Raw genomic sequence first — 19,081 nt, 5'->3', positions numbered from 1 at the left:
CCACTCCTGCATTGCAGTCTCACAGTGGCCAACCAGTTCCTTCGGGGAAGCCTGCAAGCTGAACGTGGGTTCAACAGCACTCTCCCTGCCCTGAGATTCTCTGAAACTGCAGTTCACACTGGGATTCATATGCTGTATTCAAGCTCAGGTACCAGAGCACAAAATCCGGTCCGTATCAGTTTATGGACATGGCTTTCCGCATCAAAGTGCATTGAATTAGCACCCATTCACCCACCCAAAACTCTTCCCTTCTTTCTGTCCCCTAAAAAGTTGTCTGAAAACTATGGAGCTACTTCACAACTGACAGAGAACATACGTATTTTGTTATTGGGTACGAGACCAATGTACAGGCATTCCCCCCCCCCCCACTTATGGGAGTTCAAGTTGTGCGCATTCAGTTTCATGAGCTTGGCAAAACACACACACAGACAAACAAATGGTGGGCATCCGGGAAATTTGTTTTTCCTCACCCCCAATCCCACCTGCCATTGAACCCAATGATGTTCCCACTATACACAATTTCACATATACGTAAGTTCTGCCAACCTAGCAGTTCGAAAGCACATCAAAGTGCAAGTAGATAAATAGGTACCGCTCCGGTGGGAAGGTAAACAGCGTTTCCGTGCGCTGCTCTGGTTCACCAGAAGCGACTTAGTCATGCTGGCCACATGACCCGGAAGCTCCCTCGGCCAATAAAGCCAGATGAGGTCCCCTTACCTTTACCTTTAAATTCACGTACCCAGGAACGTAACCCCCGTGTAAGTGGGGAGTCACCTGTACACAATATCACCTTGGAAGAAATAGTCTAGTGGTCAATGTGCTCTATTTGGAGAACATGCTGCAGCTCTCCACCTGTGGTCCATGAGCTCCATCCAGGTGGCCTGCAGAAAGGAGGGAGGCTGAACGATTGAGAACATCTATACCTGGCCATGCACTTGATTTTTTTTTTCTGATGGGGAGCAAAGCTGTCTGGATCTGAGCCAAATTATCAGAATGGGCTAAGGCAGCCTTGGCTTGGTGCCCAAGATTTGCATTATACTGCCCTGGTTTTGATAATGATTCAGACATGGAAGAAGCAGCAAAAGGCTATTTTTCTTCATATTTAATCCAGAAGCACATCTCTCACATTAGGAAGGAAAAACTACAGTTATTAAAATGTGAGTTATGCATATGCATCTGTAGGGTTTTGTTTTATTTTTTTTAACCAGGGCAGTGCACAAAGTAAATACTGCAAATAAATAATTAGGTTGGTTTCTCACAAAGCAAAACAAGGAGAGTTGTACCTGCATATATCTCAGGTTCTACCAGGGCTATAAACTTTTTCTTTTTTAATAAAGCTGGGGATATGCGGGTTGTGTTCACCTGGGTGTTGCCCCACACCCCAGCAGGTGCCCATGTACTGTATATGTGTTTCAATTTGTAGAATGAAAAAAGTGGTCACCCGAGACCCTCAGTAATTTTAAAGTAGTCCATGGGGAGTGGGATGGAGTTTGAGAAACACTGCTCTAGCATTCAGGCCCCTGCTGCACCATGCATTTCAAGCAGCACCATGCCACTTTAAACAGCCAAGGCTTCCCCCAAAGAATACTGGGAAGTGTTGTTTATTAAGGTGCTGGAACTTTTTAGGCAGTCTCTATCCCGCTCACAGAGCTGCAATTCCCAGAGGTGTTTAACAATCAATCCCTCTTGCCAGGGAACTCCGAGGGGAGGGGGATAGGGGGCTCCTAGGGGCTCTCAGCACCCTTAAGGAACTACAGTTCCCAGGAATATTGGGGGAAAGCTGTGGTATGATAACCACTTTAAATGAATAGTGCAGATGGAACCTCAGAGCTAATATTGGTAGAAGGAGAACAAAACAGGAACCAGTGCACTCAAGAGTTGCCGAAGGTTATACCAGGGCCCTGTTAGTCCACTCAGCTCAACTCTGCAGCAGCCGTCCAGGGTCTTTCCTAACACCTGCACATGCTCTTGTTTTTAAAAACTGGAGATGCCTGGGCTTGAACCTGTGACCTTCTGCATACTGAGGACACATCCTTCCACTGAGCTATGGCCCTTCCCTGGTTTCCTCCCACCAACCCCACAGGGGGAAACAACCATAGAATGGCCAGGGAAGAAGATGGCCAAAGTCTTGCTTGCAGATGCTACAAATCACAGCAAACAACAACAGCAAGGAAACTCTGTTCTCCTCCAATGGAAGAGATTTCATAAGAACATAGGAAGCCACCTTATACTGAATTGGACCCTTGGTCCACCTAGCTTCATGCTGACTGGCAGCGGCTCTCCAGAAAATCAGAAATGAGACTCTGCTAGGTCTTACCTGGAGATGCTGGGGATCAAACCCAACACCTTCTGCATTCAGAGCAGACATCCTGCCACTGAGCTCTAGCTTTTTCCCTGCCATCACCAGTCCCTCTGCTTGCTGCTAATCCCTTTCTCTGCAGCTGGGTTTCCCCCAAGAATAATGAAAGCATCCGTAATTGGAATCCTATTGAAAGCTTAAAATAGCTGAACCCAGGGGGGGCTATTGTTAGAAGTAAGAGAGCCTGACTTTGCATACCCCCTGGGGCACTCCCCCTTTGACATCCCAGCAGGCTTGTTGTCCCCAGAGGAATCTGGCAGCATAAATCAACAAGGGAACAGAGCCCAGAATATTTCACAGGCTCTGCCCTCGCACAATGGCAAGGGGAAAGGGTGTTGAGGCTGGGGGTGGGAAGAGCCACAAGGAGGCAGGCTAGGCCTCTGGTTTTGTAAGCACTTAGCTTACCTAGGCCCACCACTTTCCCTTTTCTACAGCCATCCAAGTTGATGGTCATCACTGCCTCCTGTGGGAGCACATTCCATTATTCAACTATTATTATTATTATTATTAATTTACTTAAGACAGGCTCCGGCAGTTGGTTGGACGAGACCAATAGTGGGACCAACAGTCAATATGGCAATTTCTGCACATGCTGTAAAGGGAAGTGAGAGGCAGATGGGATTGTCAACCTAGGAAAGTAGCCAATCTAGAAGAAGGAAAACTGATCCTAAACCTCTGCTGTCTTCAGTAGAAGAAAAGGCTAAGGAGTAACACTACACAAATCTGAAGTGGAGTCCCTAAGATGGTTGGATGGCACCTTGTATGCTTCCTTCCAACATCTCCTGCTTTCCTTTGGAAGAAGAAGAGGAAGAAGAAGAGGAGGAGGAGGAGGAGGAGGAGGAGGAGGAGGAGGAGTTTGGATTTGATATCCCGCTTTATCACTACCCAAAGGAGTCTCAAAGCGGCTAACATTCTCCTTTTCCTCCCTCCCCCACAACAAACACTCTGTGAGGTGAGTGGGGCTGAGAGACTTCAAAGAAGTGTGACTAGCCCAAGGTCACCCAGCAGCTCCATGTGGAGGAGCAGAGACGCAAACCCGGTTCACCAGATTACGAGTCTACTGCTCTTAACCACTACACCACACTGGACCACAGTATTAAGGCCAAGAGGGAAGTCTTGTCATCTGGGCAGCCCAGGACCTCCAGACACACTGCCCAGGCTTGCGCCCTGGAGAGGTCACTTCAAATTCTCAAACCATCTTGTCCCAGTGAGTAACCTGGCCACCAGATTTTGCACCTGTTGGAGTTTCTGAACCATCTTCAGGGGCAGCCCCACATATAACACATTGCAGTAATCTAACCTAATCGTTACCAGTGCATAGACAACATAGGCCATCTCTGTACAGGTGGGAGGAGGGGCAGCTGGGCCACCAGCCAAAGCTGATGGAAGGCACCTTGTGCTATTGAGGCCACCTGAGCCTCAAACAACAGCAAATGATTTAGAAGTACCCTCAAGCTAAATACCTGCTCTTCAGAAGGAGTGTAGCCCTATCAAGAGCAAGCAACCTCTCCCATTTTACAGTTCAAATCAGGAAAAATAAATACAGTTAATGGACAAAAGTAGAATCACGGGACGCAGGTGGCGCTGTGGGTTGAACCACTGAGCTTCTTGGGCTTGCCGATCAGAAGGTCAGTGGTTCGAATCCGCACGATTGGGTGAGCTCCCGTTGTTCAGTCCCTGCTCCTGCCAACCTAGCAGTTTGAAAGCACGTCAAAATGCAAGTAGATAAATAGGTACCGCTCTGGTGGGAAGTTAAACGGCGTTTCCGTGCGCTGCTCTGGTTCGCCAGAAGCGGCTTAGTCATGCTGACCACATGACCCGGAAGCTGTACGCCAGCTCCCTCGGCCAATAAAGCGAGATGAGCACCGCAACCCCAGAGTTGGCCACGACAAGACCTACCGTATTTTTCGCTCTATAACACGCACCTGACCATAACACGCACATCGTTTTTAGAGGAGGAAAACAAGGGAAAAAACATTCTGAATGAAACAGTGGATGTATCATTTTTGTGCTTCATGCTGTGGCCACAGACATGTGATCTGATGGTGAATTTGGGCTGACCCAATGCAAAAATCCTGAGAATCCCTGTGCATCCATGGTTTGTAACCACGTTTTTGCACCATTGCAGCCCCAGGCAACAGTGGGTGCGTGATTTTTTGGGGGCAGGCTGTAGCCATGGACATGCTATGTGCTCTGATGGTGAATTTGGGCTGACCCAATGCAAAGACCCTGAGGATCCATGTGGATCCATGGTTTGTAACCACGTTTTTGCACCATTGCAGCCCCAGGCAACAGTGGGTATGTGATTTGGGGGGGGGCAGGCTGTAGCCATGGACATGCTATGTGATCTGATGGTAAATTTGGGGTGACCCAATGCAAGGATCCTGAGAATCCCTGTGGATCCATGCTTTTTAACCACATTTTTGCACCATTGCAGCCCCAGGCAACAGTGGGTGCGTGATTTTTTTGGTGCAGGCTGTAGCCATGGACATGCTATGTGATCTGATGGTGAATTTGGAGTGACCCAATGCAAAGATCCTGAGGATCCATGCTTTGTAACCACATTTTAAGTGGGGAGCGAAGGAAAAACAAAGAAGGGACATTAGAGGGGTGTGCAGAGAAGCAGCTGGCTAAGAATGCAGGAGAGGGATTTAACGGGAGGGAGGAAAGGAAGGCAAAAGTTTTCCCCCACCCAAGCCAGCCAGCCAGCCATCTCTCTCTCTCTCTCTCTCTCTCTCCCTCCCTCCCTCCCTCCCTCCCTCCCCCTCTCTCTCTCCCTCTCCCCCAGCAGCACCGGAGCTTGCCTGGAGGGGAGGGGCTTTCCCTGCTCTTTGTTCCGTTTCAGCAAACACAGCAACGAAACAAAGGAGGGTGGGCAGTAAGACCCTGAGGCAGAATGCAGGAAAGCAGCCGCTTCCTCTTTTCAGGTTTCGCTTCTCCGTGCAGCGCCGCGATTTGATTTTTGCATGATTTTTCGGCTCCAGGGACCACACATTCGCTCTATAACACGCACAGACATTTCCCCTTCCTTTTTAGAAGAAAAAATCTGCGTGTTATAGAAGGAAAAATACGGTAATGGTCAGGGGTCCCTTTACCCTTTACCAAAAATCACAAAATGTTTAGGAGTATGCATCCCCCTGCGTCCCCCCAGAAAAAAAGCACTGGCTGACAACATATATGGCAGACCCCACTCAGTGATTAAACAGTGTAGGGGGAAATATCCAACTCTGAGGAACCCCCCATTGAAGGCTCCATGAGGCCAAAGAATAGTCCCCCAGCATTACCTTCTGGAAATGACCATCCAAGTAGGACCAGAACCACCACAAAGCAATGCCACCCACCCCTTTCTTTTATCTGTCTCAAATATTCCAGCATCCAACCGCATTGGATGTCCTCAAGTTCTAGTCAGTTATTTCTCCGTGCCTTGAATTACTTTACACACTTCTCTCATGCCACCTCTTACTCGTCTTTGCTCTAAAGTTAAAAAGTCCCAAAGGCTGCAACCTTCCTTCGCAGGGGACTCTCTCCATCCCCTCTTGTGGGCGTGAGAACTTTGAACTTCTGCCCAACAACCCAAGTTGCTGGCGAGGAGATGGCAGCCTGCACACGGAGGCAGATGGTCATGGACAGAAAGGGCTTAGCCAGGAGATGCTGGGATGTAGCAGGTCCTGTCAGGTGCAAACGAGAGAGCGGAGAGCCAAGCAGCAGAAAAAAAGAGCCCCGCACGTATGCTAACCCGCTGCCAGCCCTGAGAATAAATGTGCTTGGAGGAGGGGGCTGTAGTTCAGTGGCAGAGAAGCTGCTTTCATACAAGAGGTCCCAGGTTCAATCCCAGGCATCTCCAGGTAGAGCTGGAAAAAACTCCCATCTCAAACTCTGCAGTGTAGGCAGTGTAGGCAGTGCTGAGCTAGATGGCCCAATGGTCTGACTCAGAATGCAGCAGCTTCCTATAGTCTTGGGAAAGGGACGAAGCTTAGTCACAGAGCATCTATCTCTCATGCAGAAGGTCCCAGGCTCAGTCCCTGGCTGAGAAGACCCCAGGTGGAAAACTCTGGAGAGCTGCTGCCAGCCAGTGCAGACACTACTGGGCTAGATCAACCCCAATCATCTGTAGAAGGCAGCTTCCTCTATTCATATATTAAATTTGTTCTGTTTTTAAGGCAGGCTGGGGAGCCTCTTGCTCTGCAGACTTTGTTGGACTCTAGCTCCCATCAGCCCCAGCCTGCACAGCCAGTGGTCAAGCAAGCAGGAGGGAAGCTGCAGTCCAACAGCATCCCTGCCTAAAAGCCCCCCCAAAATTTTGTTTGGCCTCTGCTTGCAAGGACTGAATTCTACTTTCCTTCCTCTGATGAAGTGGGCTGCAGACTTGCGAGACGATCATCTGTCAATTGTTCAAGACACGGCTGCCCTTCCGAGACTCCCTGCTACACTTTGCACTGCATTGTGGGGAAGGGGATATATTTTCTAAGCCAGGCAACTGGGACCTTTTCAAGCGAAAGAGAGGGTCCGAAGCACAAGCCAGAGAGGAAGTGGTGAGGGCGTTTGCTGGAGGGAAACCGGATGGAGACAGGAAGCCACCAGGATTCCGGTCCAGTTCACAGCAGCTTCAAGGAGGAAGCTGAGGAGGACTGCGGAGGGGATGGGGGTGGGGTTTGGGGGGCCAAAGGCTGCTGAGCTGCATGCAAAGGAATGTCCAATGAACAGCAATATAAGCGGGCTTGAGATAGGGGAAATGGGAATAGAGGGCAGGTTGCATCGTGGGAGGGAATCTCCTCTCAAGGGCCCCTGAAATGGGGAACCTCTTTCAGCTCCTCGAGGGCCACATTCCCTCCTAGGCAACCATCTGGGGAGCCAGTGGGCAAGGCCAGAGGCAAAAATGAGCAGAATAACCAATGAGAACCCTGCCTTGGTAGAGCAGACTAGCTTCTACACAAACCTTCACGGTCCCTTCCCCATCCAGGCAAACAAGAGGCATTGTTCTCAGAGTCCAATGACACAGCCAGGCAGGAAAACTCCAGAGAGCGGCAAAGCAGGTCTGGTAAAGGGCGTGGCCTAGGGAGAGTCCCAAGGGCCAGATGGAAAGGCCTGGAGGGCCACATACGACCAACAAGCCTGAGGTTCCCCCGCCCTGGTCTAACCCTCCAGTAAGAATTGTCTGTGATCTGATGCAACCCAGGAGGTGCCTCTTAAGGAGGCGTGGGAACAGGAGCCTGGTTTGAGCAGAGTGGGAGGGTCAGGACAAAATGCTCTTCACACTTCTGAAGGCACACTGAAGTCTAGCTATGCTCTGTGGCATAGACTGTATTCTGCAAGACACATGAATTGCCTTAATTATGGGAAATAGAAGAATCTGGGACTTTCCAGGGTTTCACATATATGGCAAGAAGCAAAAAGAAAGGAAGCAACATCATGAAAGTCAGGGAAGATTATGACAGGAAGAAATGGCTTGGGTCACCTAGTTGTGCAACCTCACCCCTGGAACCCACACTGATTTGGCCCTGGTGTTTTCTAACCATCATCGTCACTCCATCTCCAGTGTACTATTTCAATCCTGCCACTGTTCACCTGAGGGTTAGAAACTTCCTTTAAATTATAAAACAACACTTTGCCAGAAGCTCATCTTTGGAGTGTGCACTGTGACTAGTTATCTATTACTTGCAATGAGGCACTCGGGTGTACTGAGCGCACCAGTGGAAACTCAGAAGCTGCAGACGCACCATACATTTACAGCTGCACCTCCCAAGAATCAAAGAATCATAAATCCAGGAACTGTAGTTTGTTAAGGGTGCTGGGAAATGTAGCTCTGTGAGTGGTAAACTAAAGTTCCCAGGATTCTCTACCTGCACTCTAAATGTACTTTAAATGTACAGTGTATATACAGCCTATATTTAATCTTGGAGGGTTTCCCGGCCCCGTTCACCTAATTAGGTATAGGGCTCTAAATCCATGGCGACTCACATCACAATCTACAAGCTTATAAAAATGTGCCACAAAGCATTTTTTCAGGCGGTATCTGTTTCGCAGCTCAGGTCAGGAAGTTATCATCTTCCATGTCAGATTAGCCACATCTGTGACCTCTGTGACCTTGCATTCTGTTTTCTCTCTTAAGCCCCACCTGATGCCCTCCAGATGTTTTGACTGCAACTCAGTCGGCACGTCTGTTTGGCAAAGGCTGCTTCAACCTGCCAGGCCAACATCTGTCATTTGACAGGTGGTGGTCCTGCCTACCTGTCAGAGTTGGCCTGCAGGGGTAGGTGAAGCTGACGCCAGCAGGATTGCACTCTCTACTCACCACCTGGTGAGTGCAATTCTGCTGACTGCAGGAGTCTGCTTTGCCAGCTTGCTCCCCCAGGACTCCAGAAGGATCAAACTCCACCCACCAGCCAATGCCACCAGTGAAGGCAGCTGGTGGAGTGATGGGCGTGGTTTGGGGGAAATGGCCTGGCAGGCCATGACTGGCCAGAGGTTGCCCACCAATGATCTGGTCCAACACCCAGTTCAGTGCAAGACATTTGCAGTTACTGATGAGCACCCAGCGGTTGGCGAAGGAGAGCCAGCCACCGCCCAAGATGATTTTGTTCCACGACAGACAGCTCTTACCACTAAGAGGTTCCTCCAAATATTTAGCCAAATCCTGCTGCTTTGCCATTTCTATCCTTAAACTGCAATCCTTACAGCTGCTTACCTAGGAGTAATCACCACTGAACCCAATGGTACTGTGTAGACATAATCTGTTTTCATTTTAAATAAATTTATATTCCACCTTTTGAACAAAGCTTCCAAAGTAGTAAACATTTCAGATACAGTGGTACCTCAGGTTACATACGCTTCAGGTTACAGACTCCGTTAACCCAGAAATAGTACCTCGGGTTAAGAACTTTGCTTCAAGATGAGAACAGAAATCGTGCTCCGGCAGCGTGGCAGCAACAGGAGGCCCCATTAGCTAAAGTGGTGCTTCAGGTTAAGAACAGTTTCAGGTTAAGAACAGACCTCAAGAACAAATTAAGTTCTTAACCCGAGGTAACACTGTACAACAAATTAACACTAGAGCTAAAATAATAAGATAGAAGCGCGCACACACACAGACACAGACACACACACACACACACAACAGAAGTAGTAATAACTTGGGGATGGAGTAGAAGTTTGTTTGGATCACATTTTGTTTTTTATTTTATTTTTAAAGTATTTTTTATTAGTTTTATAAAATACAGAAAGAAGAATAAAGAACGTATTATAGATGCAAAAAAGAAAAGTTACAAATTTTCCTTACCCTTCCTTCCAAATCTGTTGGACTTCCCCACATCCTCCCAACCCTGCATTCTCTGTAATACATAACACCTGCAATTTGTTAACTTATTTCAATACTTATTGTATCTTCCTTTTTATCATGTTGCCCAATTTCAAATATATTATAACCCAAATCATGTACATTTTCATTTTAACACAATAAAGTTGTTTCATTATTCTATCTCTGACTTCTTGTACCTTAATTTCCATTTCTTTAATTTAACATTACTGAAGCTAGAATTTCCTAAAAGGTGCATTTTTGAAGTGAACCAACCAAGTTTGTACATAGATTGGAGCTCAGCTGCCAAACAGATTCTTTGAATTTTCCTAAATGAGTTCAGTTCAAAAATGCACACCAAAGAAGCCTATTTTATGGGGGCAAACGTATCGGAAAGCATTCATAAATGTGTGTTTTAGATTAAGAATATACATGGTTCAAACGCAATTTCTTTCCCCTCATGCTTTTAGGAGGGAAATCTGTCCAAATGAGATGGAACAAACTCACAACTGGGTGCATGTGAAACTGACAAAGTGGAAATGGGCTGAGCTGACCACCCTTAGCAATAAAAATAATAATCACCCACTAAAAGCTAAGGGAAATAACATTTGTCTTCATGTGGTGCTAAAAAGCTAGCGAAGCAGATGCCAGACAAGTGTTTCTGGGGAGAGTACAGTATTCCACTAGCAGGGAATGAAGCTCCTGGACCAGGGGCACCCGTGGTCTGCAGAGCACAGTCTGGGAACCCCTGCTCCAAACAGGAGATTCATAGGAAGGAAGCAGTGGGTGACAGGCAATCAGTGGCTACACTATGCACAGATTAGGCCATGACCCTTTATAAATGCACATTTTCATTTTTAAAAAACCTTATACCCGCAGCACCATCTGTATCCAGATTAAGCAGGAATGTGGAATGCTGAGATAGATACCACATCCTCCTCCACTAAACATGAACTTGAAACACTTCTTGGGTGAGCTCTCTGGTACTTTCCCAGCAACATTTAGCCAGAGATTGCCACAGTTGTGACGTGACAGCCGTCATGAGGGTGTCCAAAGAAGAAGGCACTAAGCAAGCATTTTCTGTTTGCTGGGTTAGGGCGAGAAAGCAAGAGGTTCACGAAGAGGAAACATCATCCCCAAGGCTGCATGAGTCAGTGGCAGGGCTGTGAAGAGGATCACTCCACCTCTGAGAACATGTTGCCTCTCTCCATAGCTTCCTGCGCGATGGAACATTTGGGAGTCACCCAGAGCAGAACGATGCATCCAGCAGAAACCGTGGCAAATAGCCAGGTCTGCCTTATCAAGAAGCCAAGTGAATCTGCTGTTTAGGAAAACACATTCCAGAGCACTATGGTGGGGAGGAAGCACCCGGAAAGCCATGCTAATCTATTTTAAAGCACCAAAAGGTCTATTAGATCCCTTTCTGCCTTCTACATGCTCTTTCTGTAGAAGAGGGCACTTCAGCAGGTATCATGCTATTAAACATGCAAGAGCCCTATCTTCTCCTTTTTGCATCTGGCCACACATACCTTTGATGCCCAGGTGCTGCTGAGGCCAATCAACAAGGTGGGGCTGTCTCCATCAAGTCTGTCTCATGAGCTTCACAGCCATTGACTTGGCTGGCTGACACAGTGTCAGCTCCTGACCTAGAGAGGGCTCTTTGTACCTTTAAATATGGTGTTGAATATTCCACCAGCATAGATGGCTTCTCCTGTCATAGGAATATAGGAAACTGACTTATACTGTATCAGACCGTTGCTCCACCCAGCTCAGTATTGTCTACTCCAGGGGTCAGCAAACTTTTTCAGCAGGGGGCTGGTCCACTGTCCCTCAGACCTTGTGGGGAGGGCCGGACTATATTTTTTGGGGGGGAAATAATGAATTCCTATGCCCCACAAATAACCCAGAGATGCATTTTAAATAAAAGGACACATTCTACTCATGTAAAAACACGCTGATTCCCATGGGCCGGATTTAGAAGGTGATTGGGCCAGATCTGGCCCTCGGGCCTTAGTTTGCCTACCCATGGTCTACACTGACTGGCAGTCTCTCTCCAGGGTTTCAGGGAAGGGATATTCCCAGCTCTACTTGAAGATGCCCCCGATTGAACCATAGATCATTTGCATGCACTGCCCCTTCTGCCACTGCCCCTTCCTACTGCAGGAGATTAATATTTTCACTGGTGCCCCAACACCAATGTGATGTTCTATCAGCTGGAACATATGAAGAGCCTCCATGATCAGGTGAAAGACCTATCTAGTTCAGCATCTTGGACTAGACCGATGCCTACAAGAAGCCTGCAAGAAGGCCCTAACACAACAGCCCTCTCCCACCTTGTGATTCCAAGCAACTGGCTTTCTAAGGCATTTTGCCTCTGACAGTGGAGGTAGAAAGGAAGCACAAGAATCAGTAGCGGAGCTCAAGATTTGCATGCAGAAGGTTCCCAGTTCAATCCCTGGCATCTCCAGGCTGAGCTGGATACTTCTCAGAACCCCTGCACAACCACACTGGCAGTCTGTGTTAATACCAAGTTCCTCAAACCAGCGTTTTGAGTTGGTATTATAAGGCAACATCCTATGTTCCTAAGAATGATGGCAATGCAAAGCAGGGGGGAGCTTGTAGTCTTCTGCACAAGGAGCCCACTCTCAATAGCAGGTACAGTGGAACCTCAGTTGTCAAACGTAATCTGTTCCAGAAGACCTTTCGACTTCTGAAATGTGAGACAACCAAGGCGCAATGGGTGGTCAGCAATTTCAATGGGGAAAAAGGGAGAAACACGCCTTGGAAGCCGTTCAACTTCTGAAGTGCGTTTAGAAATGGAAGCATTCACTTCCAGGTTTTCAGCACTCAGGTTCCGAATCGTTTGGCTTCCGAGACGCTCAAAAACAAAGGTTCCACTGTATTTGCACTATTACTTGTTTCATTTACATCCTGCATTACAGGAGGGTAGGTGTCAGTTAACATTAAGGAAAAGTTCTTGAACGGATGGGCATTTTGGGCATGGAACCAGTTACCTAGAAGGGAGGCCTTCAAGCAAAAGCAAATAGCCCTCTCCTGCTGGGGATGCTCTATTGGGGATGCTCTGGGGATTTCTTGCATCAAATCAAAGCTAGACTAGATGCCGCATATGGCTCCTCCCAGTTCTGTGATTATATCAATTAAAGCAGGCATAGCCAGCATGGTGCCCTCCAAATATTGTTGGACTGGAGCTCCCATCAACCCCAACAACTGGCTATGCTGGATGGGAGTTGAAGTCCAACAACATCTGGGTGGTGCCACACTAGATACTCCTGAATTAAACAGTCAACATGGTTTTGCTCAGTGCTGCAGAATGGAGGCACTGGGCAACCTGGAAACACACACACACACACAGAGAGAGAGAGCACAATACTCCAGGGGGCAGATTAAAGCTTTTGAGAACTTGGTCTGAAAGAATGCAAAATGCCTCTGTTGTAGCCCAGCACTGACTGGATGAAGACAATCAGCACCACAGCACACTTTGCATGCTGAAAATGCTACTGAAAAATAAACTGCCATACATTGTGCAGCTCCAGATACAGAAGCACAAGGTTACACAATAGAGAGTAGATGAACATTCTTTCCTTGTTCCATTCAAATTTCTACTTGCCCACACTTCCCAGATGCCATTGAAAACCTTGAATAGGCAGAGGGATGTCTTGGGGAGGAGAGGGAATTGCGGGGGCTGCTTCGTATGCTGCTACATCTTGTACTTGGTGATTTCCTGAGTACAAACTGCATGTGCATGGTGGCGTTTCTGAATGGCTCACATATGTTTAAACAGAGGCTTCAACCCTGCAGAAAGGTGCCAGTGGGAAGGTGGGGAGGGGTGCAGATCATGAGGGTTTTCTAGGCAAAACCCTCCACTGAAACACGTGTGAGCTGTTAATAAAATGGCATGGTGGTGTTTGCTTGGCCGTGCAGGTTAAGAACATGAGATGAGCCTGCTGGATCAAGCCAAAGGTGCATCTTGTTCTCACAGTGGCCAAGATGCTTATGGAAAGCCCACAAACCAGAAATGAGTGCAGCAGGCTCTCGGCCTCCGACCATAGAAGGACAGCACAGCCATCCTGGCTAGCAACCGTCAATAGCCATGTCCTCCGTTAATTTGTCTAATCCTTTGTTCAAGCCATTCAAGTTGGTGGCCATCAATGCCACCTGGGAAAGTGAGTTCCATAGTTTAAAGTACAAGCGGCACGAAAAAGTTCTTTCTTTTATCTGGATCTTCCAGCGTTCAGCTTCACTGGATGACATAAGTTCTAGTGTCATGCGAAAGGGAGGAAAAGTTTCCTCTATCCACTTTCTCCACACACGGTGCATAATCTAATAAACTTACACTGTGTCACCTCTTACTCGCTCTTTCTCTATCAGGTTGTGTGCAGAAACTGATTCCATAGCATAATTCTGAAGTAGCTCTGTTAGATCAGACTCATCATTTAACCCACCGCTACGTTTTATGCTCCCAGATGCACTCATTTCATAGGATGGGTTCCAGCACAGGTGTGCTTGCTTCTTAAATCTCACAATGTGGCCTCTTCCACATTATTAATGTTTGCATGCTCTCTTTATGTATTAAAATATTTTTTTTCCTTCTTTTTCCAAGCAGCACACAAGAAATCTTGTGGTGGCTTGTCCATTAGGATGATGAGCAACTGCCCCACCAACCTCTGTCTGCCCCTTCTTTTGAAGAGCCACTTTCCTCTTCCTTGGTCTCTGTGTTGCCCTTGTAAAATTCAGCAGGGAAGAGGATGGAGGCGGAACTAGGATTAGTTGCCTCTGTCTGTTGTGGGTTCTGGCTTCTCCCAATCAGGCTCTGGCTCCGCCTCCCTTGGCCTCCCTGCATTCTGCCCTGCCAGTACTAATGGGCACCAACCACCATTGTCAGAGGGCCCATGTGGACATGTGGGTGAACTAAAAGGGGTGTGGCTCCCCCACCTCCAGCAGGCTGCTTCAAGGGGAACAAATTGCATGAAGGAGGTTTCTGAAATTAGCACAGGGACCAGAGGTTGATTCTCCCACCCTCAACCAACTCTAACACAAAAGATTATCCTCCAATTGCTTTCACACATTTGCTGCAGTCCAGTCCAAAACTCTGGTCATCCCAAATGCACAGGCAACCCAAGAGTTCTATCATTCTGGGTATACACAGCCAATGACTGTTGCCATGACAGTTAGTCATATACTTCCACATCTGGGGCAACCAACCTCCCAGTTACTAGAGACAGACTTTTAAAGTAAATCAGGCATGTCCAAAGTCCATTTTGGGGGCCTAATTTGGCCCCCTGGTCGATTTAATCTGGCCCCCGTTGCAGTATATGTCCTGGGGTAAAAAAAAAGCTCAACAACTTTGGTCGCCCCTCATGCATGTTCACTTCATCAAATCTGGCCCTCTTTGAAAACAAGTTTGGGCACCCCAGAAGTAGACTGTGATCCAATACAGACAAACAACTTTTCAGCTCCTGAAGACACACTTGGGATTTTATAGTTTTGACTGCTTTCAATTGTTAAGCTCTTTTAAACTGTTTTATTGTGTATTTTAGTTAAGGGTGCTTTAAAATTATTGTGTACTTTAACTGTGGATTGGTTTTGTAGTTGTAAACCACTTAGGAGCTATATTATCATAAAAGTGGTACATAAATTAAACAACAATAATAATCCCCTTGTAACAATATAACTTGAATATTATGCTCCCCTATATCCTATCTGACAGTGCAATAAATTTTGGGTTGGGGCACACTTGTCTTTTCAATCACAGTGCAGTTGCTTTAGAGCTAAGCCAAATATGTAGAACATAGCAAGCTGACATCTACCAGACCAAGACCATTGGTCCCTCTAGTGCAGCAAAGTCTACACTAGGGATGGGGAACATGTGGCTCACCAGATGTTGCTGAACTCCCCAGCTCCCAACATCCCCATCCATTACTTACACTCTCTGGGGCTGAAATGACCTGAAGTCCTACAACAGATGGAGGACCACTTGAGAATTTTTCCTAGGCCTGCCTGGAGATGCTGCAGACTGAATGCTGGCTTCATCCCCAGCATCTCCAGGTATGGCTAGAAGAACACCTGTCTGGAGAGGTGCTGCCAGTGAGTATAGATCAGGGGTGGGAAAATTCAGGTCAGGGAGCCAAATGCAGCCCTTCAACCCTCTCTGTCTGGCCCTCAGGACTCCTCAGTCTACACCCACTTTCACGCCACACCCCTCACTCACCTAACATAGCTCAGTCAGTAGAGCATGAGACTTAATCTCAGGGTCAAGAATTTGAGCCCCATGTTGGGCAAAAGATTCTTGCATGCAGGGAGTAAGCTAGATGACCCTTCCATCTCTATGATTCTTTGATTCTGTTATTCACACCCTATGTGAATGTTTTTGCCTGGCTGCAACTCTGATAGTGCTTCTTGCTTCATTGGATGGAGGCTGTGTGAATGTGTGTCAAGTTAGTCATGTGTACAAAATTTGCATTCATTGCTCCACCCACTTTTGCCACCAGCCTCGCCCAACAGTGACACATTTCCCAGGAGGGAATGTGGCCCTTTGGCTGAAAAAAAGTACGAACTTAGAAGGACCAATGGCCTGACTCAGTGTGAGGCAGCTTGCCTTCTTCCGGTGCTCTCGCTACATTGCTGAGACCTTCTGCATGCAAAACATGTGCTCTTCCACTCAGCTGCAGCCCCTCCCTCGCAGGGACTGTCCTTCTGAAACCTGATAAAAATACTCTCCCCGCAAAGTGACCCAGAGGAAGGCGCACATGCGAGCAAGCGCACACACAGAGGAAAGAAAAATGTTCATTTCTGCACAGGAGTAGTCATAGTAACCCTTTCCCCATAAACCCTATCACCTCCCCCCAGCTCAACCTCTGGCTGAGAAAAGCAGGACTTCCGCCGGAAGGAAATGCCAATTCCCGGATCTGTGAGTGCTGGAGGAGAGGCAGAAACTGTTGGTCACATTCTGGGAGAAACCCCCAGTTTTGGGAAGAAGACAGGCATTTTTTCTTTCATTTTTTCTTTTAAAAGAAGAACAATGCAGGAGAGAAACCAAGGACACAAGTGGGGTGGGCCATTCCAAGAGAGAAGGAAACAAGCTGTTTCCCTCAGCGGCTCTCTCGCCATAACTCTGAGCCTCCGGAATGTGTGCTGAGGCCTGGTCGCCATGCACATGGTTAGAAGGGGGAAGCCTGGCAGTAGGGCAGTGCTGGGGAACCCGGGTCTGTGGGTCAAGTGCACCTTCCAGGTCTATCTAACCCTCAGGACTCTCCCCAGGCCACTTCACCCACCCATCCGCCCTGCCTCAGCCCTCAACAATGCTGCGCCACACCTTCCTTGAGTGCTTTTACCTGCCTAGATAATGCCTCTTGCTTGCCCAGATGGGCAACAGAGAGGGGTGCATGAATGTGTGTAAAACGTCAGCCTATGGTACTAGGGCTGTCTTAACCATATGCGGCACCAGGGTGCAAAGATCCACCCAGTGGCCCCCCAGGTTGCCCAGTGCCAGGCATGCAGGAGGGCGGAGCCAGCCAGCCAACTCAGTGTCTCGCTGGCTCGGTCGCCCCCAAACTTGCAGCACAGAACTTCCTGCAGCAAAAGAGCCAGTCGCAGCACTCAAGTCTCAGGCCCCAGACTCTCAGCCTGGTGCCCCTGGGAGCCTGGCGCCCAGATGCCCTCCGCCCCTGACACCTATGGGTAAGACGGCCCTGTATGGTACATAGCTAACAACCACATTCAATCTTCCGCCCACATTTGCCTCTGGCCCCGTCCACCGCTGCTGACATCTTGCGGCCTCCAGGAGGTTGCCTAGCACGAAATGTGGTCCTCAGAATGAAAAAGTGGTTCCCCTGTCCCTGAGTCTGGAGGATTTTAGGCAGGGGTGAAACTAAGCTTTGTTTAACCCGAGTCAAAGACCCAGTTTGGCACCCCCCTCATGTGCATTTGCATGCACACACAAAGGCTGGGAGGCTCCATAGTGCCCCTCTGGAGGTTTCACGCAGGGCAAAAAACCTGGCTAGCCCACCCCCACCCCCGTACCTACAGCTCTGCTTTAGGGCAGAAGTGCGGAGCCCCACTCCGCAGGAGGGCACCCAGAAAGACAGCTGGCTTGCTACATTTTGTAATGTAGCAAGAGGGAGGCATGCTTTGCAAAAGACCACCAAGTCCGGAACCCAAGAGGACCGAAGTTCACTGGTGGGGAATCAGGGCTCCTGCGAGGATGCCGTGACTGCGACTCCTGCGTAGCACAACTTCTCTTAAGGCGACATTGCCCACGCTCTCTTCACAACATGAGCGAAGAGGGGGCGGGGCTTGGGAAGAATCTTATCAATGGCCAGAAAGCTGGCAGGGGGGTGGGGGAGAAAAGATGGCTTAATTTTACACCTCTCTCAACATCCGATCTGGCAGATAAGCGGACACGGGGGAGGGAAGAGCCGGAGAGGAAAGGGAATTAAGAAAGCATGATCTAAACCATATAGCTCCGGCCGGGGCAAGAAACGCGAGACTGGAGCGGGGAAGGAGAAAGGCAGGCAGGTGGTCCACAGGTGTCTGGTCCAGCGTCAGAAGGGATCCTCGTAGGTCGCCGGCCTTACAACGGTGGGGGGAGGCGGAGGCGGAGGACACTCCTACGCTACGCACGCACATATACACAAACCGCTTCTCCCCCTGCAGGGCTGGAGCAGCCGGCAACTCACCCCCTTGGCTGTTTGCTGCCGAGCCTTTTGTTGCTTGCTGTGAGGAGCGGCTGGCAAGGGAAGGATTTATGGCCCAGGCGTCCCCAGGGAGGAGAAGGCGGCCGGGGGCGAGGGGGCGTCAGTAGAAAGAGAAAACGTTCCCCACCCTCTCTGCCCAGTTCCCAGTATAAGCAGCCGATTCTGGTCCCGATCCTGGGGCGGGAATCACAAAAGGAGCTTATTGGTGCCTCACTCCAGCTGCTGAAATAGGAGGCGGGGGAGAGAGAGGAGAGGACAGTGGTTGCTTCTTTTTGCCTGCACATCGTTGCACGAAACGGGGATGGGTGGGAGGAGGAAACACAGCCGTGGAGGGGGGGAGGCGGAGAGACAAAGGTACATCAACCTGTGCCCATCAAACACACCTCCTTCTCTCTCTCTCTCCGGCCCTCTCTCTTCCTTCTCCTCCCCACCTTCGGCTTGCGCAGTGTGGTTTACCAGGGAGGCTGCGAGGGCTCCGGAGAGCGTTACAGCTCCCCATCCATCTTCTCCTCCTCCTCCCACTGACACCGCCACACTGCAGTTCCGGGAACGGTGCTGGACCCCGAGAACACCCCCTTCCTCCCCGCCCAATACTCCGGGGGAAGTCACTCCTCTGAGCACCCACACATGCCACCCTCCTCCCCAAACGCTTTCGTACATTTGCCGCCCCCACTAGCCACTGTTCGCCCCCCGATCATTTATTTAGGGACGCGTTTCCTC

The 19,081-nt window shown here is 48.8% G+C and overlaps 1 protein-coding gene across 2 annotated transcripts in view; it reads right to left on the bottom strand.

Moving 5' to 3' along the window:
* FGR (FGR proto-oncogene, Src family tyrosine kinase) overlaps positions 1-19,081 on the bottom strand; it is a 59,088-nt gene that overhangs the window by 39,216 nt on the left and 791 nt on the right. The gene's annotated exons all lie outside the window — the stretch shown is intronic.

Source organism: Podarcis gaigeae (assembly GCF_964106915.1).
Source record: "Podarcis gaigeae genome assembly, chromosome: 8".
NCBI classification, from domain to species: domain Eukaryota; kingdom Metazoa; phylum Chordata; class Lepidosauria; order Squamata; family Lacertidae; genus Podarcis; species Podarcis gaigeae.
Note: the sequence above shows the minus strand (reverse complement) of the source record. Positions and strands in the feature narration are given on the sequence as shown.